General features: G+C 42.2%; 1 protein-coding gene across 1 annotated transcript in view; it reads left to right on the top strand.

Annotated features, from left to right (window-relative positions):
* HEPH (hephaestin) overlaps positions 1-14540 on the top strand; it is a 112427-nt gene that overhangs the window by 20435 nt on the left and 77452 nt on the right. The window lies entirely within an intron of this gene.

Below are 14540 nucleotides of genomic sequence, written 5' to 3'. Positions count from 1 at the left end.
ATGTGATATTTATCTTTCTCTGACTGGCTTATTTCACTTAGCATAATGCTCTTCAGTTCCATCCATGCTGTTGCAAATGGTAAGAATTCCTTCTTTTTTACCACAGCATAGTATTCCATTTTGTAGATGTACCACAGTTTTTTGACCCACTCATCTACCCATGGGCATTTAGGCTGTTTCCAAATCTTACCTATGGTAAATTGTGCTGCTCTGAACATAGGGGTGCATATATCCTTTCCTATTGGCATTTCTAGTTTCTTGAGATATATTCTTAGAAGTGGGATCACTGGGTCATATGGGAGTTCCATTTTTATTTTTTTGAGGAAACTCCATACTGTTCTCCACAGTGACTGCAGCAGTCTGCATTCCCACCAGCAGTGCACAAAGGTTCCTTGTTCTCCGCATCCTTGCCAGGACTTTTCATTTGTTGATTTGTTGATGATAGCCATTCTGACAGGTGTGAGATGGTACCTCATTGTCATTTTGATTTGCAACTCTCAGATGATTAGTTACTTTGAGCATATTTTCATATGTCTCTTGGCCTTCCTTATGTCCTCTTTCGAAAAGTATCTGTTTAAGTCCAATGTCTTTTTTTTTTTTTAATTGGGTTGTTTATCTTCCTTTTGTTAAGTTGTATGAATTCCCTGTAAATGCTGGAGATTAAACCATTATCAGAGATAACATTGGCAAATATGTTCTCTCATGCAGAGGGGAGTCCGAGTTTCTGATGACTGGACCTTGAGCCCTTGGTTGGATACGAGTGCACCTAGTGGCAGCTCACCAAGGCATCTTGGAGTTGCCTGCTTGGGCAGTAGCCTCAGGGAGCCTGTGTGCTGAAACCTCATGACTGCAATGTCTGTGGGTAGGCAGCTGGGAAGGCGGAAGTCTGAATTTTTACTGCCAGGGCCGTGTGTCCTTATTTGGATATAAGTGCACCCATCCAGGGCTCAACGAGGCAGCCAGAAGTCACCTATAGGAGCAGTGGACTCAGTAAGCCTGCTTGTTGGAAAGGTGCAAATGCGGTGTCCTGAGTCAACGGCCTGGAAGGGGGATGTTCCAATTTTTGCTTCCCTGCACCCTTAGTTGAAATTGCACTTGCCCATCAGGGGCTCACAGAGGCACCCAGGAGCTGTCTGTTGGGGTAGTGTGGCTCAGGAGGCCTGCACACCAGAAAGGCACCACTGCGGTGTCCAGAGGTTGGCAGCTGTGGAGTGGGAAGACTCAGTTTTTGCTGATGGGGCCTTGCACCCTTGGTTGCATTTGCATGCGCCCAGTGATGGCTCACAGAGTCACCCGGGAGCTTTTTCCAGGCCAGCACACTCAAAGGGGCCCTTGCACTGAAGCCACATGACTGAGGTGTCTGTGAGCAAGCAGCCAGAAGGGGGGGGAGGTCTGAATTTCTATTGCCTGGGGCTGTGCATCCTTGTTTGGATAGGAGTGCACCCAGCGACAGCTCACAGAGGCACCCAAGAGCCACCTTGGGGTAGTGGGCTCAGTAGGCTTGTGTGCTGGAAAAGTACAACTGTGCTGTCTGGAGGTCAGCAGCTGTGGAGTGGGAAGGCTCCGTTTCTGCTGCTGGGTGTTGGAAACTTGGTTGGATTTGTGTGCACCCAAAAGTGGCTCACAGAGGCTCCCAGGTGCCATTTGTCAGGGCGGTGCACTCAGAGAGGCCCTTATGTTGAAGGTGAATGTCCAAGGTGTCTATAGGCAGGCAGCTAGGAGTGGGGGAATTCAGAAATTCTGCTGGGGCCTTGCGCCCTTGGTTAGATTCATGCCTGCTCAGTGGCAGCTCACAGAGGCACCTGGGTCCATTTGCCGGGGCAGCACACTCACGCACTCAGAGGGGCCCTGGTGCTGAAGTTGCATGACCGAAGTGTCTCTGGGCAGGCATCCTGGAAGGGGGAATGCAGAATTTCTACTGCAGGGGCTATGCACCTTGTTTGTATAAGAGCATGCCCAGTGGGGGCTCATAGAGGCACCCAAGAGCCACCTTTGAGGCAGTGTGCTCAGGAGGCCTGCACACTGTAAAAGTGTGACTGTGGTATCCAGAGGTCAGCAGCTGTGGAGTGGGATGACTCAGTTTTTGCTGCTGTGTGTTGCATCCTTGGTTGGATTTGCGCACGCCCAGGGGCAGCTCAGGAGGCACCCACAGTTCATTTGCCAGGGTGGTGCACACATGCACTCAAAGGGGCCCTGGTGCTGAAGCTGCATGACTGAGGTGTCTGTGGGCAGGCAGTTGGGGAAGGGAGAATTCAGAATTTCTATTGCCAGGGCTATCCGTCCTTGTTTAGATAAAAGCGTGCCCAGTGGGGGCTCAAATGGCAACCAAGAGAGGCCTGTGGGCAGTGGGCTCAGGAGGTGCAACTGAGTTGTCCAGTGGTCAGCAGCTGTGGAGGGGGGAAATTGCACTTACTACTGTGGGAGCCGTGTATCCTTGGAGGTGGATGTCCTAAGGTCTGCAGGTCTGCGGGTGGGGCAGCAGGATTTTGGCAGAAGTGGCTGAAGGGTCATGGGCAGTGTCCAAGGCCAGTCTGAGTGGTGCTGCTGATGAGTTCCTAGAAAAGACTGCTCTCTCCTTCAAGATGGTGTGGGCTCCATGTCCAAGCCCCGCAGCTTGGGGAGGGCCCGCAGTGGTGGTAGGTGCTCCCTGTCCAGGAGAGCCTGGTCTGCCAGCCCCTGCTACTCCTGCCAGATTTAACTGTCTCTCACTCACTGACGCACACACACCACACACATCCACACACTCTCTTTTCACCCCCTCATTCACTCACACCCTCTTCCTCACCTCTGTCCTGCCAGCCACCATCTTCTGGTACTTATTTATTGCCATTTTAACTCTGTATGCCTAGGTTTCTCTTTCTATTTCTTCTGATAATAGCAGCCCCTTTAGCATTTCTTGTAATGCAACTTGGTAATGTACTCCCTTAGCCTTTGTTGTTGTTTTTTTTTATTGCTTAAAGTATTACAAAGAGTATTACATATGTCTCCCTTTTTTTTCCCCGCCCTTGACAATCCCCTGGCATCCCCTAACCCCCAGTGTCTTATGTCCATTGGTTATGCTTATATGCATGCATACAAGTCCTTCGGTTAATCTCTTTTTTTTTTAAGAATTTTTTATTTATTTATTTTTTTAATTTATTGCTTAAAGTATTACAAAGGGTATTACATATGTGTCCATTTTATCCCCCCGCCCTAGACAGTCCCCTAGCCTCCCCTATCCCCCAGTGTCTTATGTCCATTGATTATGCTTATATGCATGCATACAAGTCCTTTAGTTGATCTCTTACCCCCCTACCGCCTGCCCCCCAACCCTCCCCGGCTTCCCGCTGCAGTTTGACAATCTGTTTGAGGCAGCTCTGCCTCTGTATCTATTATTGTTCAAAAGTTTATAATGGTCTCTATTATCCATGAATGAGTGAGATCATGTGGTATTTTTCCTTCATTGACTGGCTTATTTCACTTAGCATAATGCTCTCCAGTTCCATCCATGCCGTTGCAAATGGTAAGAGTTCCTTCCTTTTTAGAGCAGCATAGTATTCCATCGTGTAGATGTACCACAGTTTTCGAATCCATTCATCTACTGATGGGCACTTAGGCTGTTTCCAGATCTTAGCTATGGTGAATTGTGCTGCTATGAACATAGGGGTGCATATATCCTTTCTGATTGGTGTTTCTGGTTTCTTGAGATATATTCCTAGAAGTGGGATCACAGGGTCAAATGGGAGTTCCATTTTCAGTTTTTTGAGGAAACTCCATACTGTTCTCCATAGTGGCTGCACCAGTCTGCATTCCCACCAGCAGTGCACAAGTGTTCCTTTTTCTCCACATCCTCTCCAGCACTTGTCGTTTGTTGATTTGTTGATGATAGCCAGTCTGACAGGTGTGAGATGGTACCTCATTGCTGTTTTGATTTGCATCTCTCGGATGATTAGTGACTTTGAGCATGTTTTCATATGTCTCTTGGCTTTCTGAATGTCCTCTTTTGAAAGGTGTCTATTTAGGTCCTTTGCGCATTTTTTGATTGGATTGTTTATCTTCCTTTTGTTAAGTTGTATGAGTTCCCTATAAATTTTGGAGATTAGGCCCTTATCAGATATGACATTGGCAAATATGTTTTCCCACACAGTGGGTTTTCTCGTTGTTTTGATGAGGGTTTCTTTTGCTGTGCAGAAGCTTTTTATTTTGATGTAGTCCCATTTGTTTATTTTCTCTTTAGTTTCAAGTGCCCTAGGAGCTGTATCAGTGAAGAAATTGCTTCAGCATATGTCTGAGATTTTGTTGCCTTTGGATTCTTCTAGAATTTTTATGGTTTCCTGTCGTACATTTAAGTCCTTTATCCATTTTGAGTTTATTTTTGTGTATGGTGTAAGTTGGTGGTCTAGTTTCATTTTCCTGCATATATCTGTCGAATTTTCCCAACACCATTTATTGAAGAGACTATCTTGGCTGATTGTATGTTCTTGCCTCCTTTGTCAAATATTAATTGAGCATATTGGTTCGGGCCGATTTCTGGGCTCTCTATTCTATTCCATTGATCTATATGCCTATTCTTGTGCCAGTACCAGGCAGTTTTGAGAACAGTGGCTTTGTAATACAACTTGATATCTGGTATTGAGATCCCACCTACTTTGTTCTTTTTCAGGATTGCTGCAGCTATTCGGTGTCTTTTTCTTATTCCAGATGAATTTTTGGAGAGTTCGTTCTAGATCTCTGAAGTATGCCGTTGGTATTTTAATGGGAAGTGCGTTGAATTTATAGATTGCTTTGGGTAGTATGGACATTTTAATGATGTTGATTCTACCAATCCATGAACACGGTACGTTCTTCCATCTGTTTATGTCTTCCTCTATCTCTTTTTTCAACGTCCTGTAGTTTTCTGAGTAGAGGTCTTTTACCTCTTTAGTTAAGTTTATTCCGAGGTAGCTTAATTTTTTTGGTGCGATGTTAAACGGGATTGTTTTTATAATCTCTCTTTCTGAAAGTTCACTATTGGTGTATAGAAATGCCTCGGATTTCTTGGGGTTAATTTTGTATCCTGCTACATTGCCAAATTCATGTATTAAATCTAGTAGCTTTTTGATGGAGTCTCTAGGGTTTTGTATGTATAATACCATGTCATCTGCAAATAAGGACAGTTTTACTTCCTCTTTTCCAATTTGGATGCCTTTTATTTCTTCTTCTTGCCGAATTGTGATGGCTAACACTTCCAGTACTATGTTGAACAGGAGTGGTGAGAGGGGGCATCCCTGTCTTCTTCCTGCTCTTAGGGGAAATGGTGTTAGTTTTTGTCCATTGACTATGATGTTGGCTGTGGGCCTGTCATATATGGCTTTTATTATGTTGAGGTATGATCCTTCGACTCCCACCTTGCTGAGAGCTTTTATCAAAAATGGGTGTTGAATTTTGTCAAATGCTTTTTCTGCATCAATTGATATGACCATGTGGTTTTTTTCTTTCAATTTGTTTATGTGATGTATCACGTTTATTGATTTGCGGATATTGTACCATCCTTGCATCCCTGGGATAAATCCTACGTGGTCATGGTGTATGATCTTTCTGATGTACTGCTGGATCCGATTTGCTAAGATTTTGTTGAGGATTTTGGCATCTATGTTCATGAGGGATATTGGCCTGTAATTCTCTTTCATTGTGTTGTCTTTACCTGGTTTTGGTATTAGGGTGATGCTGGCTTCATAGAATGAGCTTGGAAGTGTTCCTTCCTCTTGAATTTTTTGTAGTTGTCTGAGGAGGATAGGTTTTAGTTCTTCCTTGAATGTTTAGTAAAACTCCCCTGTGAAGCCATCTGGTCCTGGGCTTTTGTTTGTTGGAAGCTTTTTGATGACTGCTTCAATTTCTTCCATAGTTACTGGCCTGTTGTGATTACTAGATTCTTCCTGATTGAGTTTTGGAATGTTGTATTTTTCTAGGAATTTGTCCATTTCCTCCAGGTTGTCTAGTTTGTTGGAGTAGAGCTGTCCATAGTATTTTTTAACATTCATTTCTATTTCTGTGGGGTCTGTTGTTATTTTGCCTCTATAGTTTCTGATTTTGTTTATTTGGGTCCTCTCTCTTTGCTTCTTGGTGAGTCTGGCTAGAAGCTTGTCAATCTTGTTTATCCTTTCAAAGAACCAGCTCTTGGTTTCATTGATTTTCTGTATTGTTTTTTTGGTCTCTATGTCATTTATTTCTGCTCTAATCTTTATTATCTCCTTCCTTCTGCTCACTCTGGGGTTTTCTTGTTGCTCTCTTTCTAATTCTTTGAGTTGTAGAGTTAGATGATTTACTACCATTTTTTCTTGTTTTTTGAGATAGGCCTGTAGAGCTATAAACTTCCCTCTCAGGACTGCTTTCATTGTGTCCCATAGGTTTTGGATTGTTGTGTTTTCATTGTCATTAGTTTCCAGGATGTTTTTAATTTCTTCTTTGATCTCATTGGTAACCCAATCAATATTTAATAGCATGCTATTCAGCTTCCAGGTGTTTGAGTATTTTGGGTTGTTTTTATTGTAGTTTATTTCTAATATTATGCCATCGTGGTCTGCGAAGACGCTTTTTATGATTTCAATCTTCTTGAATTTGGGGATACTTTGCTTGTGACCCAATATATGGTCTATTTTTGAATATGTCTTATGAGCATTTGAGTAGAATATATATTCCCTGGCTTTGGGGTGAAGTGTTCTGAAGATGTCTATTAAGTCCATCTGATCTAGTGAGTCTTTTAGGATTGCTGTATCTTTGCTGATTGTTTGTCTAGAGGATTTATCCAGTGTTGTCAGTGGTGTATTAATGTGTCCTACTATGATTGTATTGTTGTCGATCTCTCCTTTGATATCTTCCAGGAGTTTTTTTATGAATTTGGGTGCTCCTGCATTGGGTGCATATATGTTTACCAGGGTTATATCCTCTTGTTGTATTGATCCCTTTAGTATTATGAAGTGGCCTTCCTTATCTCTTGTTATGGCCTTCACTTTGAGGTCTATTTTGTCCAATATAAGTATTGCTACCCCAGCTTTCTTTTCCTTTCCATTTGCCTGAAAGATATTTTCCATCCTTTCACTTTCAGTCTGTGTGAGCCCCTTCTAATGAGTTGGGTTTCTTGTAGACAGCAGATGTATGGGTCATGTTTTTTTATCCATTCAGCCACTCGATGTCTTTTTTTTGGAGCATTTAGTCCATTTACGTTTAAAGTTATTATTGAAAGGTACTTGTTTGTAGCCATTTCTTTTTTTGTGTGGCTGTTTTCTTTCTGAGCTTTTTATTTCTTCTTTTTACACCAGTCCCTTTAGCATTCCTTGCAATGCTGGCTTGGTGGTGATAAACTTCCTTAGCCTTTTTTTGTCTGTGGAGCTTCTTATTTCCCCTTCAAGTTTGAATGATAGCCTTGCTGGATAGAGTATTCTTGGATTCAGTCCTTTGCTTTGCATCACTTTGTAAATTTCCGTCCATTCTTTTCTGGCCTGATGTGTTTCTGTTGAGAAATCATTTGACAATCTAATGGGAGATCCCTTGTATGTAACTTTCCGTCTCTCTCTTGCAGCCTGTAAGATTCTCTCTTTGTCCTGAACATTTGCCATGGTAATTATGATGTGTCTTGGTGTGGGTCTTTTCAGGTTCACCTTGTTTGGGACTCTCTGAGCTTGCGTGGCTTTTTTCTTCCCCACCTCAGGGAAGTTTTCTGATATTATTTCCTCTAATAGGTTTTCTAATCCTTGTTCATCCTTCTGTTGTTCGGGTACCCCTATTATTCGTAAGTTGTTTCGTTTCATGTTGTCCCAAAGCTCCCTTAGGCTCTCCTCCTGTCTTTTCATTTTTTTCTCCAATTGCAGTACATTTTGGGTGTGTTTTGCTTCCTTGTCTTCTAATTCACTAATTCGGTCCTCACTCTTCATTTCTTCTTGGGTCTTACTTAAGTTGTTGATTTTTTCATCTGTTTCTTCTAGTTTCTTCCATATGTTATCGATTTTTTCATCTGTTTCTTCTTGCTTCTTGCAGAGGTTGTCGATTTTTTCCTCCATCCGGTTTATGCACTCTAGGACCCTTATTCTGAATTCTTTTTCTGTCGTGTTGCATGCCTCTTTATTACTTAGCTCCTTTTCCAGAGAGTCCTCCTTCTCTTTCCTTTGGGGGTTTCTTTGTCTACCCATGTTTGATCTCACTGACATATCTAGACGTTGAGTCATTCAGTGGTTGCTCCCTTGGTGGCAGTGACTCCTTGGTCTGTGGTTGCTCTTCGGGCGGTTGCGGTAGCAGCTGCTCTTCAGTTGGCAGCAGCTCCTCTGGTGGGTGCTGTTCACAGCTGTGGTGGCTCTTCTGGCTGGTGGGGCGAGGTTTCACGTACAGCTGCTGTTCCTCAGCAGAGGGTGTGGTGCTCAGGAGGTTGCTGTTGCTTGGATCTGCTGCGTTGATTTAAAGGCACAAAATACAACACAACAAGGCACCACGTACCAGGCACTATACACAAATATATTCACGATATTAATAACCCCAAATAAAGGTGACCACCCGAATTAAGAGAATTAGGGGATAAGGAGGACGGAAGGGAAAAAGATAAAAGAGAAAAAAGAAAAGTAGGGACCAAAAAAAGGAGTGCAAAAATGAAATTGGGAAAAAGGAGGGGGGAAAATAAAAGCGAGAAAAGAAAAGAAAAAAAAAAGAGCGAAAAGAGAGATTGAAGTGGAAGAGGGGAAGAGACTTTTTTATATGAGGAGAATACTCCTATAGAACAGCCATTAATCCCAACAAATTCCAGCAACAGCTCCCTGGAGATGAATGCAAACTAGAAACAACCAATAATATAACGATGAAAATAGAATGGAGAACACTAATCCCAAAATAAAATAAAGAGAAAATAAAATGGCACTTTAAAAAAAATGGTAAAATGGTAGCAGTAATAATACTGGTTAAAAATAAGAAGGTAGTAATTAAAAGGGTAAAATCAGGTGAATGAAAAAGAAGAAAAAAAAAGAAAAAAAAGAAAAAAAAATTGGTTTCTTAGTTAAAAGGTGAAAAAAGAAAAAAAAAATTGCAGTAGTGAAGGTGCTTCGGTTCTTCTATTCTTCAGTGTGGCTCGCCTTAGACCTGCCAGGTATTCAGGAGAGTGCTGAGTTTCCCTGCGATACACTGTTCCTCTGTGTGTAAACCACAGTCCTTATTTTCAAGCAAGCCGCATTTGTTTCCCAGACTGTCTTATTTTGTGTTTAGCAAAGAGTCAGTTTGTGGGTCAGCCTCTGGGTGGCAGTGTTCTGGGGTTGGCCTCTGTGGCTATAGGGCCTCTCTGTCCAGTTGAAGTTCACTGCCCAGAGCTGGCTGCGTAATAGTTACTGGCGCTGTGTTGTTGCTGGGATTGAAAATCCCTCTATAGGCCAGACCCTGTTAACTCTATAGGCCAGACCCTGTTAACTCCCAGGGACTGATCAGGTTATTTTAATCCTTGATCTCCTACAGGGTGGAATCTGGGTGTGGCTGTGCTCCTTGCCTGGGGGCTGGGGGGAGGAGTCTCACTCTCCTGAGAAAATGGCTGCCCCAGTCCTGGGCTCAGGGGTGTCTCAGCACTCAATTCGCTGCCACCTCTCCCGGCCCCCCTTCTCTCCTCAGTCTCTCCCCAGATTCCACTCCTCCGCACCCTCTCCCTCTCTTCACCACAGGTGAGTGTCTGTATCCGAAATGTCCCATGAACAGGATTCAGTGAAAACAAACAAACAAACGCCGGCCGCGGAAACGGGAAAGGCTTGGTTTCTGTAAGCTTCTTCTCTTACCGGGACTGCATGGTCTGGTCAGCTCTTCCGGCTGCCCCCTTTAGGCTCAGTCCTCCGTGATCACAGAACCCAGCTCTCAATTCCCCCAGCAGCGCCAGGAATCCCGCGGTTCTCCTTTCCCCTGTCAGGGGCTGTGCCTGTCCCAAGGGACGTGGCTGTCTGCCACGCAGTCTCCCTCCGAATCTCTGGGCTCAGAGGTCTGGCAAACTTTCCTGCCCAAATCCCTGTTTTTTTTACCTTTCCAGGGGAGTTCTGCCCTTCCCAGCTGCAACCCGTCTCACCAGCTGAGCAGTTTCGCCAATTCGGGGTGGATGTTACTAGTTTCAGCTGCTCACTCCATTTGCTCCGGGACAGGACCTGGGATGCGTCTGCCTATACCGCCGCCATCTTCCGTCTCTCCCAAGTCCTTCGGTTAATCTCTTAACCACCCCCCTCCTGCCCTCCTACCCTCCCCGGCCTTAATGCTATAGTTTGACAGTCTGTTCGAGGCAGCTCTGCCTCTGTATCTATTTTTGTTCATAAGTTTATAATGGTCTTTATTATCCAGAAATGAGTGAGACCATGTGATATTTCTCCTTCATTGAATGGCTTATTTCACTTAGCATAATGCTCTCCCCTTCCATCCATGCCGTTGCAAATGGTAAGAGTTCCTTCTTTTTTACAGAAGCATAGTATTCCATCGTGTAGATGTACCACAGTTTTCTAATCCATTCATCTACAGATGGGCACTTAGGCTGTTTCCAGATCTCAGCTATGGTGAATTGTGTTGCTATGGACATAGGGGTGCATATATCCTTTCTGATTGGTGTTTCTGGTTTCTTGGGATATATTCCTAGAAGTGGGATCACAGGGTCAAATGGGAGTTCCATTTGTAGTTTTTTGAGGAAACTCCATACTATCTTCCATAGTGGCTGCACCAGTCTGCATTCCCACCAGTAGTGCACAAGTGTTCCTTTTTCTCCACATCCTCTCCAGCACTTGTCGTTTGTTGAATTGTTGATGATAGCCATTCTGACAGGTGTGAGATGGTACCTCATTGTTGTTTTGATTTGCATCTCTCGGATGATTAGCGAATTTGAGCACGTTTTCATATGTCTCTTGGCTTTCTGAATGTCCTCTTTTAAAAGGTGTCTATTTAGGTCCTTCGCCCATTTTTTGATTGGATTGTTTATCTTCCTTTTGGTGAGTTGTATGAGTTCCCTATGAATGTTGGAGGTTAAACCCTTATCAGTGATTGCATTGGCAAATATGTTCTCCCATGTAGTGGGCTTTCTTGTTGTTTTGTTGATGGTTTCTTTTGCTGTGCAGAAACTCTTTATTTTGATATAGTCCCATTTGTTTATTTTCTCTATAGTTTCCAATGCCCTAGGAGATGTATCGTTGAAGAAATTGCTTCGGCATACATCTGAGATTTTGTTGCCTTTGGATTCCTCTAGTATTTTTATGGTTTCCTGTCTTACATTTAAGTCCTTTATCCATTTTGAGTTTATTTTTGTGTATGGTGTAAGTTGGTGGTCTAGTTTCATTTTTTTGCATGGATCTATCCATTTTTCCCAAGAGCATTTATTGAAGAGACTGTCTTGACTCCATTGTATGTTCTTGTCACCTTTGTCAAATATTAATTGAGCATATTGGTTTGGGTCGATTTCTGGGCTCTCTATTCTATTCCATTGATCTATATGTCTGTTATTGTGCCAGTACCAGGCAGTTTTAAGAATGGTGGCTTTGTAATACAGCTTGATATCTGGTATAGAGATCCCACCTACTTTGTTCTTTCTCAGGATCGCTGCAGCTATTCGGGGTCGTTTTTTATTCCAGATGAATTTTTGGAGAGTTCGTTCTAGGTCTGTGAAATATGCCATTGGTATTTTAATGGGAAGTGCGTTGAATTTATAGATTGCTTTGGGCAGTATGGACATTTTAATGATGTTGATTCTACCAATCCAAGAACATGGTATATTCTTCCATCTCTTTATGTCTTCCTCTATCTCTTTTTTCAACGTCCTGTAGTTTTCTCAATAGAGGTCTTTTACCTCTTTAGTTAAGTTTATTCCTAGGTAGCTTAATTTTTTTGGTGCGATGGTAAATGGGATTGCTTTTTTAGTCTCTCTTTCTGCAAATTCACTATTGGTGTATAGAAATGCCATAGATTTCTTGGCGTTAATTTTGTATCCTGCTACATTGCCGAATTCTTTTATTAAGTCTAATAGTTTTTTGATGGAGTCTTTAGGGTTTTTTAAGTATAATATCATGTCATCTGCAAATAAGGACAGTTTTACTTTTTCTTTTCCAATTTGGATGCCTTTTATTTCTTCTTCTTGTGTAATTGCAATGGCTAATACTTCCAGTACTATGTAGAACAGGAGTGGTGAGAGTGGGCATCCCTGTCTTGTTCCTGTTCTTAGGGGAAATGGTGTTAGTTTTTGTCCATTGAGGATGATGTTGGCTGTGGGTTTGTCATATATGGCTTTTATTATGTTGAGGTATGATCCTTCTATTCCCACCTTGCTGAGAGTTTTTATCAAAATGGGTGTTGAATTTTGTCAAATGCTTTTTCTGCATCAATTGATATGACTATGTGGTTTTTTTTCCTCTCAAATTTTTTTATGTGATGTATCACGTTTATTGATTTGCGGATATTGTACCATCCTTGCATCCCTGGGATAAATCCTATTTGGTCGTGGTGAATGATCTTTCTGATGTACTGCTGGATCCGATTTGCTAAGATTTTGTTGAGGCTTTTGGCATCTCTGTTCATGAGGGATATTGGCCTGCACTTCTCTTTCATTGTGTTGTCTTTATCTGGTTTTGGTATTAGGGTGATGCTGGCTTCATAGAATGAGGTTGGAAGTGTTCCTTCCTCTTGGATTTTTTGTAGTAGTCTGAGGAGGATAGGTTTTAGTTCTTCCTTGAAGGTTTGGTAAAACTCCCCTGTGAAGCCGTCTGGCCCTGGGCATTTGTTTGCTGGAAGCTTTTTGATGACTGCTTCAATGTCTTCCATAGTTATTGGCCTATTGAGATTTTTAGATTCTTCCTGATTAAGTTTTGGAATGTTGTATTTTTCTAGGAATATGTCCATTTCTTCCAGGTTGTCTAGTTTGTTGGAGTAGAGATGTCCATAGTATTTTTTAAATATATATTTTATTGATTTTTTTACAGAGAGGAAGGGAGAGAGAGAGTTAGAAACATCGATGAGAAAGAAACATCGATCAGCTGCCTCCTGCACATCTCCTACTGGGGATGTGCCCACAGCCCAGGTACATGCCCTTGACTGGAATCGAACCTGGGACCCTTCAGTCCGCTGGCTGACGCTCTATCCACTTAGCCAAACCGGTTTTGGCGCATGGTATTTTTTAACAATCATTTGTATTTCTGTGGGATCTGTTGTTATTTCGCCTCTATCATTTATGATTTTGTTTATTTGGGTCCTTTCTCTTTGCTTCTTGGTGAGCCTGGCTATAGGTTTGTCAATCTTGTTATCCTTTCAAAGAACCAGCTCTTGGTTTCACTGATTTTCTGTATTGTTTCTTTGGTCTCTATGTCATTTATTTCTGCTGTAATCTTTAGTATTTCCTTCCTTCTGCTCACTCTGGGATTTTCTTGTTGCTCTCTTTCTAATTCTTTGAGCTGTAGATTTAGATGATTTACTACCATTTTTTCTTGTTTGTTGAGATAAGCCTGTAGAGCTATAAACTTCCCTCTCAGGACTGCTTTCATTGTGTCCCAAAGGTTTTTGGATTGTTGTGTTTTCATTGTCATTAGTTTCCAGGATGTTTTAATTTCTTCTTTGATCTCATTGGTACCCAATCAATATTAATAACATGCTATTCAGCTTCCAAGTGTTTTGAGTATTTGAGTTGTTTTATTGTAGCTTATTTCTAATATTATGCCATCGTGGTCTGAGAAGATGCTTGATATGATTTCAACCTCTTGAATTTGGGGAGACTTTCTTTGTGACCCATATGTGGTCTATTTTTGAATCTGTCCCATGAGCACTTGAGAGGAACGTATATTTTGTGGCTTTGGGGTGAAGTGTTCTTAAGATGTCTATTAAGTCCATCTGATCTAGTGAGTCACTTAGGATTGTTGTTTCTTTGCTGAGTTTTTGTCTAGCGGATTTATCCAGTGATGTCAGTGGTGTATTAAAGTCCCCTACTATGATTGTATTGTTGTCGATCTCCCCCCTGGTATCTTCCAGGAGTTTTCTTATGTTTGTGGGTGGCTCCTGCATTGGGTGCATATATGTTCATCAGGGTTATATCCTCTTGTTGTATTGATCCCTTTAGTATTATGAAGTGGCCTCCCTTATCTCTTGTTATGGCCTTCACTTTGAGGTCCATTTTGTCCGATGTAAGTATTGCTACCCCAGCTTTCTTTCCTTTCCATTTGCCTGAAAGATATTTTCGATCCTTCACTTTCAGTCTGTGTGAGTCCCTTCTAATGAGGTGGGTCTCTTGTAGACAGCATATATATGGGTCATGTTTTTTTATCCATTCAGCCACTCGAACCTTTTGATTGGACCATTTAGTCCATTACGTTTAAAGTTATTATTGAAAGGTAGTTATTTCTAGCCATTTCTATTTTTTTGTGGCTGTTTTCTTTCTGGGCTTTTAGTTCTTCTTTTTACACCAGTCCCTTTAGCATTTCTTGCATTGCTGGCTCGGTGGTGATAAACTCCCTTAGCCTTTTTTGTCTGTGAAGCTTCTATTCCCCCTTCAAGTTTGAATGATAGCCTTGCTGGATAGAGTATTCTTGGATTCAGTCCTTTGCTTTGCATAACTTTGT

This window comes from Myotis myotis, unplaced genomic scaffold (assembly GCF_014108235.1).
Source record: "Myotis myotis isolate mMyoMyo1 unplaced genomic scaffold, mMyoMyo1.p scaffold_m19_p_4, whole genome shotgun sequence".
NCBI classification, from domain to species: Eukaryota; Metazoa; Chordata; class Mammalia; order Chiroptera; family Vespertilionidae; genus Myotis; species Myotis myotis.
The sequence above is the reverse complement of the archived record's forward strand: the minus strand, read 5'-3'. Positions and strand labels throughout refer to the sequence as shown.